Genomic DNA, 6,636 nt, shown 5'->3' with positions numbered 1-6,636 from the left:
CCGTGCGTAATTGGCAAACGCCAACCACTGTGAAGGGGGTGCAGCAGTTTTTGGGGTTTGCGAATTACTACCGGAGGTTTATCCAGGGTTTTGGACAGGTGGCAGCTCCCATAACGTCTCTTTTGAAGGGGGGTCCGGTGCGTCTGCAGTGGTCAGCCGAGGCGGACAGGGCGTTTGGGAGGCTGAAGGACCTGTTTACCTCGGCCCCGGTGCTGGCGCATCCGGATCCCTCTTTGCCATTTCAGGTAGAGGTGGACGCGTCAGAGGCCGGTATAGGAGCCGTGCTTTCGCAACGGTCCGGCGCGCCACCTAAACTCCGCCCCTGTGCTTTTTATTCCAAGAAGCTCAGTCCGGCGGAGCGAAACTATGACGTAGGGGACAGGGAGCTGTTAGCCGTGGTACAGGCCCTAAAGGTGTGGAGGCACTGGCTTGAGGGGGCTCAACACCCTTTCCTCATTTTGACGGACCACCGTAACCTGGAGTACATCCGGGCAGCGAGGAGGCTGAACCCTCGCCAGGCGAGGTGGAATATGTTTTTGACCCGGTTCACATTTAAGATCACGTACATCCCTGGGTCACTGAATGGTAAGGCAGACGCACTGTCTCGGCGGTATGACACGGAGGAGAGGTCCGTGGAGCCCAATCCCATACTGCCGGAGTCTTGTCTGGTGGCACCGGTAGTGTGGGAGGTCGATGCTGAACTCGAGCGGGCGTTACGCACCGACCCTAGTCCACCTCAATGCCCGGAGGGTCGGAAGTACGTTCCGCTCGAGGTTCGGGATCGATTGATCTATTGGGCTCACACGTCACCCTCCTCTGGACACCCTGGTATCGGCCGGACAGTGCACTGTCTTAGTGCCAAGTACTGGTGGCCCACGTTGGCGAGGGATGTGAGGGTTTATGTTTCCTCCTGCTCGGTGTGCGCCCAGTGTAAGGCGCCTAGACATCTGCCGAGGGGTAAGTTATTACCCCTGCCCGTTCCACAACGACCATGGTCTCACCTCTCAGTGGATTTCCTCACTGACCTTCCTCCTTCACAGGGGAATACCACTATACTGGTCATTGTGGACCGGTTTTCTAAGGCCTGTCGTTTGCTCCCTATGCCGGGCCTTCCTACTGCCCTGCAAACCGCCGAAGCACTATTCACCCATGTGTTCCGGCACTACGGGGTACCCGAGGATATTGTGTCTGATCGAGGTCCCCAATTTACCTCCAGAGTCTGGAGAGCTTTTATGGAGCGGTTGGGGGTCTCGGTGAGCCTCACCTCGGGTTACCACCCGGAGAGTAATGGGCAGGTGGAACGTGTGAACCAGGATGTGGGTAGGTTTCTTAGAACATACTGCCAGGACCGGCCGGAGGAGTGGGCAAGGTACGTTCCCTGGGCCGAAATGGCCCAGAATTCCCTACGCCATTCCTCCACTAACCTAACCCCTTTCCAATGTGTGTTAGGTTACCAGCCGGTTCTGGCACCTTGGCAGCAGAGCCAGATCGAGGCTCCTGCGGTGGATGAGTGGGTGCGGCGCTCGGAGGAGACATGGAACGCTGCACACGTCCACCTGCAGCGGGCCCTCCGTCGTCTTAAGGCGAGCGCCGATCTCCACCGCAGTGAGGGACCGGTGTACGCATCTGGTGATCGAGTCTGGCTCTCTACCAGAAACCTGCCCCTCCGCCTGCCCTGTCGGAAACTGGGTCGGCGGTTTGTAGGGCCATTTAAAGTCCTGAGAAGGTTGAACGAGGTGTGTTACAAATTACAACTACCTGTTGAGTATAAAAGTATTAACCCCTCGTTCCATGTGTCTCTTCTCAGGCCGGTGGTAGCTGGCCCACTCCAAGAAAGTGAGATCAGGGAGACTCCTCCGCCCCCATTGGACATCGAGGGGGCACCGGCGTACTCCGTGCGGTCCATCTTGGATTCGAGACGTCGGATGGGAGGTCTCCAGTATCTACTGGAGTGGGAGGGGTACGGCCCGGAGGAACGGTGCTGGGTGCCGAGGAGAGACATTTTGGACCCGTCTCTCCTGACGGAATTCCATCGTGGGCACCCGACGTATCCTGCTCCGCGTCCTCCTGGTCGTCCCCGAGGCCGGAGTCGGCGCACGTCTGGAGCCGCGCGTCAAGGGGGGGGTACTGTCTCGGTTTCGGCCGAGGCTGCCTCTCTTCCTTGCTCGGGCAGGCTTCGGCGTTCGTCGTCTCCGGAATACTAGCTGCCACCGTTGCATGTTTCTATGTTCGTTTGCTTTTGTCTGATTGTTGTTACACCTGTTATCGTTTAGTGTATTAGTGTCCTATAAGTTCTCGTTGTGTTTGTCTAGTGTTGTGTGTGATTGTTTGACTGTCGAGCCGGTAGGCTGTTATTCTACTGTTTGCTCGGTTGAGCTATTTCTCCATATTGTTTGGAGTGTTTTGTCGCACCTGTTAGTGCGCCCGTTATTTTCGCCTACGTGCGGAGTTTTTGCCTCAGGGCATTTATTCGTGCTTGTTTTTGTGTGCATCTACTAAAGTCTGTTGGACTAACGTTCTGCGTCCTGCGCCTGATTCCACCACCACACCCACCTACATCATCATTGACATTTTTTAATGATCAATTAGCCTTTTAAAATGATAAACTTGGATTAGCAAACACAACGTGCCATTAGAACACAGGACTGATGGTTGCTGATAATGGGCCTCTGTATGCCTATGTACAGTGAAGGAAAAAAGTATTTGATCCCCTGCTGATTTTGTACGGTTTCCCACTGACAAAGACATGATCAGTCTATAATTTTAATGGTAGATTTATTTGAACAGTGAGAGACAGAATAACAACAATGTCACACCCTGGCTCGGGGACTCAATATGTTGAGCCAGGGTGTGTTCATTCTATGTTTTCTGTTTCTTTGGTGGGTGTTCTAGGGTGTCAATTTTCTATGTTTGCCGGTGTGACTCCCAATCAGAGGCAAACGAGTGTCAGCTGTCGGCTGTTTGTCTCTGATTGGGAGCCATATTTAATCTGTCTGTTTTTCTTTCGGGTTGTGGGATTTTGTTCGTGTGTGTTCGTGTTGTAACATAGACGTCACGCATTCGTTGTTTATTGTTTTGTTCGTGTGAACGTTTAAATAAATAGAATATGTTCAGTCGCAACGCTGCGCCTTGGTCCTTTTCATTAGACGATCGTGACATATACACACATGTACACATGGATTTTGTATTGTAGATATGTGGTAGTGGAGTGGGGAGTGAAAATCCTGTATATTGATGATATAATAGCTTATATGGAAAATAAGAAAAGGAATGTTAAGTATACTGCTGAAAAGCCAACGTGCACAGCTGCTGTCAAGAAAAGTGCCAAAGCAGAACCTTCAGGAAAACCAGCTTTCCAGAAGAATAAAGGTGGAAGGATCCGTAAGCCGTTTGTTAAGGTAGAGGACTCCAGCAGACATTACCGTCCAATTTATCTGGCCATGCCAAACCACCATGTGAATCTTATCCTGCCCAAAACAAGCCTTTCACTGGGAAACTATTCTACTTAGATTTGCCATCAAACAGAAGAGCAGAGACATTAGAGAACGACATCAAAAGGTTGGGAGGGACGGTGGAGAAGTTCTTCAGCAAGGAGATCAAGTACCTGGTGTCTAATAAGAGAGAGGCCAGGTATGTGCAGTGTCAGGGCCGCAACACACTTGTCCCCAGCCCTTACTCTGGGCACAGCTCCCCCCACCCTCGCCCCCGTCCTGGCAGCCATAGAGACGGCCTCAGAGGAAGCTCCCAGGGCCAGGCAGACATGGTGGTCATGAGCAGGGGCAAGTCTTTGGTGGAGAGAGTTGTAAAAGAGCAGGTGAGGATACAGGTCAACGAGATCCTGTCCAATGCTCTGGAGTGGGGAGTGAAAATCCTGTATATTGATGATATAATAGCTTATATGGAAAATAAGAAAAGGAATGTTAAGTATACTGCAGAAAATCCCACCTTAACCAGACCAAGCAGCGTGTTCAGGAGCCATCGCTGGCAGATCTCCGTGGCAACCTCGACTGGATCAAGCAGCGTGACGAGGAGAGAGGATGGACGTGGGAGGAGATGATTGCGAGTCTGAGAGAGGCCTTGGCCCCGGGGAGGAGAGAACCCCAGAATTTTTTTAGGGGGGGCTCACGACGTCGGGGCAGCAGGAGGCCGCTATGGAGCGGTCAAGCGGGGTTGCAGAGGAGGCCGCCAGGTTACGGGGGCCACTGGTAGAAGAGGGGATGGAAGGTGTAGAGGCACGGCGAGAGGTACTGGCGTGTGTTGCCAGTCCGGTCCGGCCCGTTCCAGATCCCGGTGTAGAGCCAGTGGTGTGTGTCCCCAGTACGGTCCGGTCTATTCCTGCTCCCCGCACCAAACCTACGGTGTGCGTCGACAGCCCAGCCCGGCCCGTTCCTGCGCTCCGCACCGAGTCTGTGGTGCGCGTCGCCAGCCCAGTCCGGCCCATCCAAGCTTCTCGCATAAAGCCTACGGTGTGCGTCGCCAGCCCAGCCCGGCCTGTTCCTGCTCCACGCACAAAGCCTACGGTGTGCATCGCCAGCCCAGCCCGGCCTGTTCCTGCTCCACGCACAAAGCCTACGGTGTGCGTCGCCAGCCCAGCCCGGCCTGTCCCTGCTCCACGCACAAAGCCTACGGGGTGCGTCGCCAGCCCAGCCCGGCCTGTCCCTGCTCCACGCACAAAGCCTACCGTGTGCGTCGCCAGCCCGACCCGGCCTGTTCCTGCCACTCGCACCAAACCAGGGGTGCGAGTCGCCAGCCTGGTCCAGCCTGTTCCTGCCACTCGCACCAAGCCAGGGGTGCGAGTCGTCAGCCTGGTTCAGCCCGTTCCTGCTACTCGCACCAAGCCAGGGGTACGAGTCGTCAGCCTGGTCCAGCCCGTTCCTGCTACTCGCACCAAGCCAGGGATGCGAGTCGTCAGCCCTGTCCGGCTCGTTCCTGCTCTCCGCACCAAGTCTGTGGTGCGCGTCGCCAGCCCATTCCGGTCCATTCCTGCTCCACGCACCAAGCCAGGGGTGTGTATCGTCAGCCCGGTCCGGTCCGTTCCTGTTCCACGCACCAGGCCAGGGGCGCGTGTCGTCAGTCCGGCTCCGGCCAGCGGGGCTAGACAGGACCAGGGGTACTTTGAGGGGTTGGAGAGGAAGTGGGGATCTAGCCCGGAGCCGGAGCTGCCGCCGAGGAATGCCCACCCAGCCCTCCCCTGTTTTTGCTCGTATTTAGGCGCGGTCGCAGTCCGCGCCTTTAGGGGGGGGGTACTGTCACACCCTGGCTCGGGGACTCAATATGTTGAGCCAGGGTGTGTTCATTCTATGTTTTCTGTTTCTTTGGTGGGTGTTCTAGGGTGTCAATTTTCTATGTTTGCCGGTGTGACTCCCAATCAGAGGCAAACGAGTGTCAGCTGTCGGCTGTTTGTCTCTGATTGGGAGCCATATTTAATCTGTCTGTTTTTCTTTCGGGTTGTGGGATTTTGTTCGTGTGTGTTCGTGTTGTAACATAGACGTCACGCATTCGTTGTTTATTGTTTTGTTCGTGTGAACGTTTAAATAAATAGAATATGTTCAGTCGCAACGCTGCGCCTTGGTCCTTTTCATTAGACGATCGTGACAAACAAAAAAATCCAGAAAAACACGTCAAACATGTTATAAATTGATTTGCATTTTAATGAGGGAAATAAGTATTTGACCCCTCTGCAAAACATGACTTAGTACTTGGTGGAAAAACCCTTGTTGGCAATCACAGAGGTCAGACGTTTCTTGTAGTTGGACACCAGGTTTGCACACATCTCAGGAGGGATTTTGTTCCACTCCTCTTTGCAGATCTTCTCCAAGTCATTAAGGTTTCGAGGCTGATGTTTGGCAACTCGAACCTTCAGCTCCCTCCACAGATTTTCTATGGGATTAAGGTCTGGAGACTGGCTAGGCCACTCCAGGACCTTAATGTGCTTCTTCTTGAGCCACTCCTTTGTTGCCTTGGCCGTGTGTTTTGGTTCATTGTCATGCTGGAATACCCATCCACAACCCATTTTCAATGCCCTGGCTGAGGGAAGGAGGTTCTCACCCAAGATGTGCCCCTTCCATTGTCCCTTTGATGTGGTGAAGTTGTCCTGTCCCCTTAGCAGAAAAACACCCCCAAAGCATAATGTTTCCACCTCCATGTTTGACGGTGGGGATGGTGTTCTTGGGGTCATAGGCAGCATTCCTCCTCCACCAAACACGGCGAGTTGAGTTGATGCCAAAGAGCTCCATTTTGGTCTCATCTGACCACAACACTTTCACCCAGTTCTCCTCTGAATCATTCAGATGTTCATTGGCAAACTTCAGACGGCCCTGTATATGTGCTTTCTTGAGCAGGGGGACCTTGCGGGCGCTGCAGGATTTCAGTCCTTCACGGCGTAGTGTGTTACCAATTATTTTCTTGGTGACTATGGTCCCAGCTGCCTTGAGATCATTGACAAGATCCTCCCGTGTAGTTCTGGGCTGATTCCTAACCGTTCTCATGATCATTGCAATTCCACGAGGTGAGATATTGCATGGAGCCCCAGGCCGAGGGAGATTGACAGTTCTTTTGTGTTTCTTCCATTTGCGAATAATCGCAACAACTGTTGTCACCTTCTCACCAAGCTGCTTGGCGATGGTCTTGTAGCCC

Source organism: Coregonus lavaretus, assembly GCF_964263955.1.
Source record: "Coregonus lavaretus genome assembly, chromosome: 7".
Taxonomy (NCBI): domain Eukaryota; kingdom Metazoa; phylum Chordata; class Actinopteri; order Salmoniformes; family Salmonidae; genus Coregonus; species Coregonus lavaretus.
The sequence above is the reverse complement of the archived record's forward strand: the minus strand, read 5'-3'. Positions refer to the sequence as shown.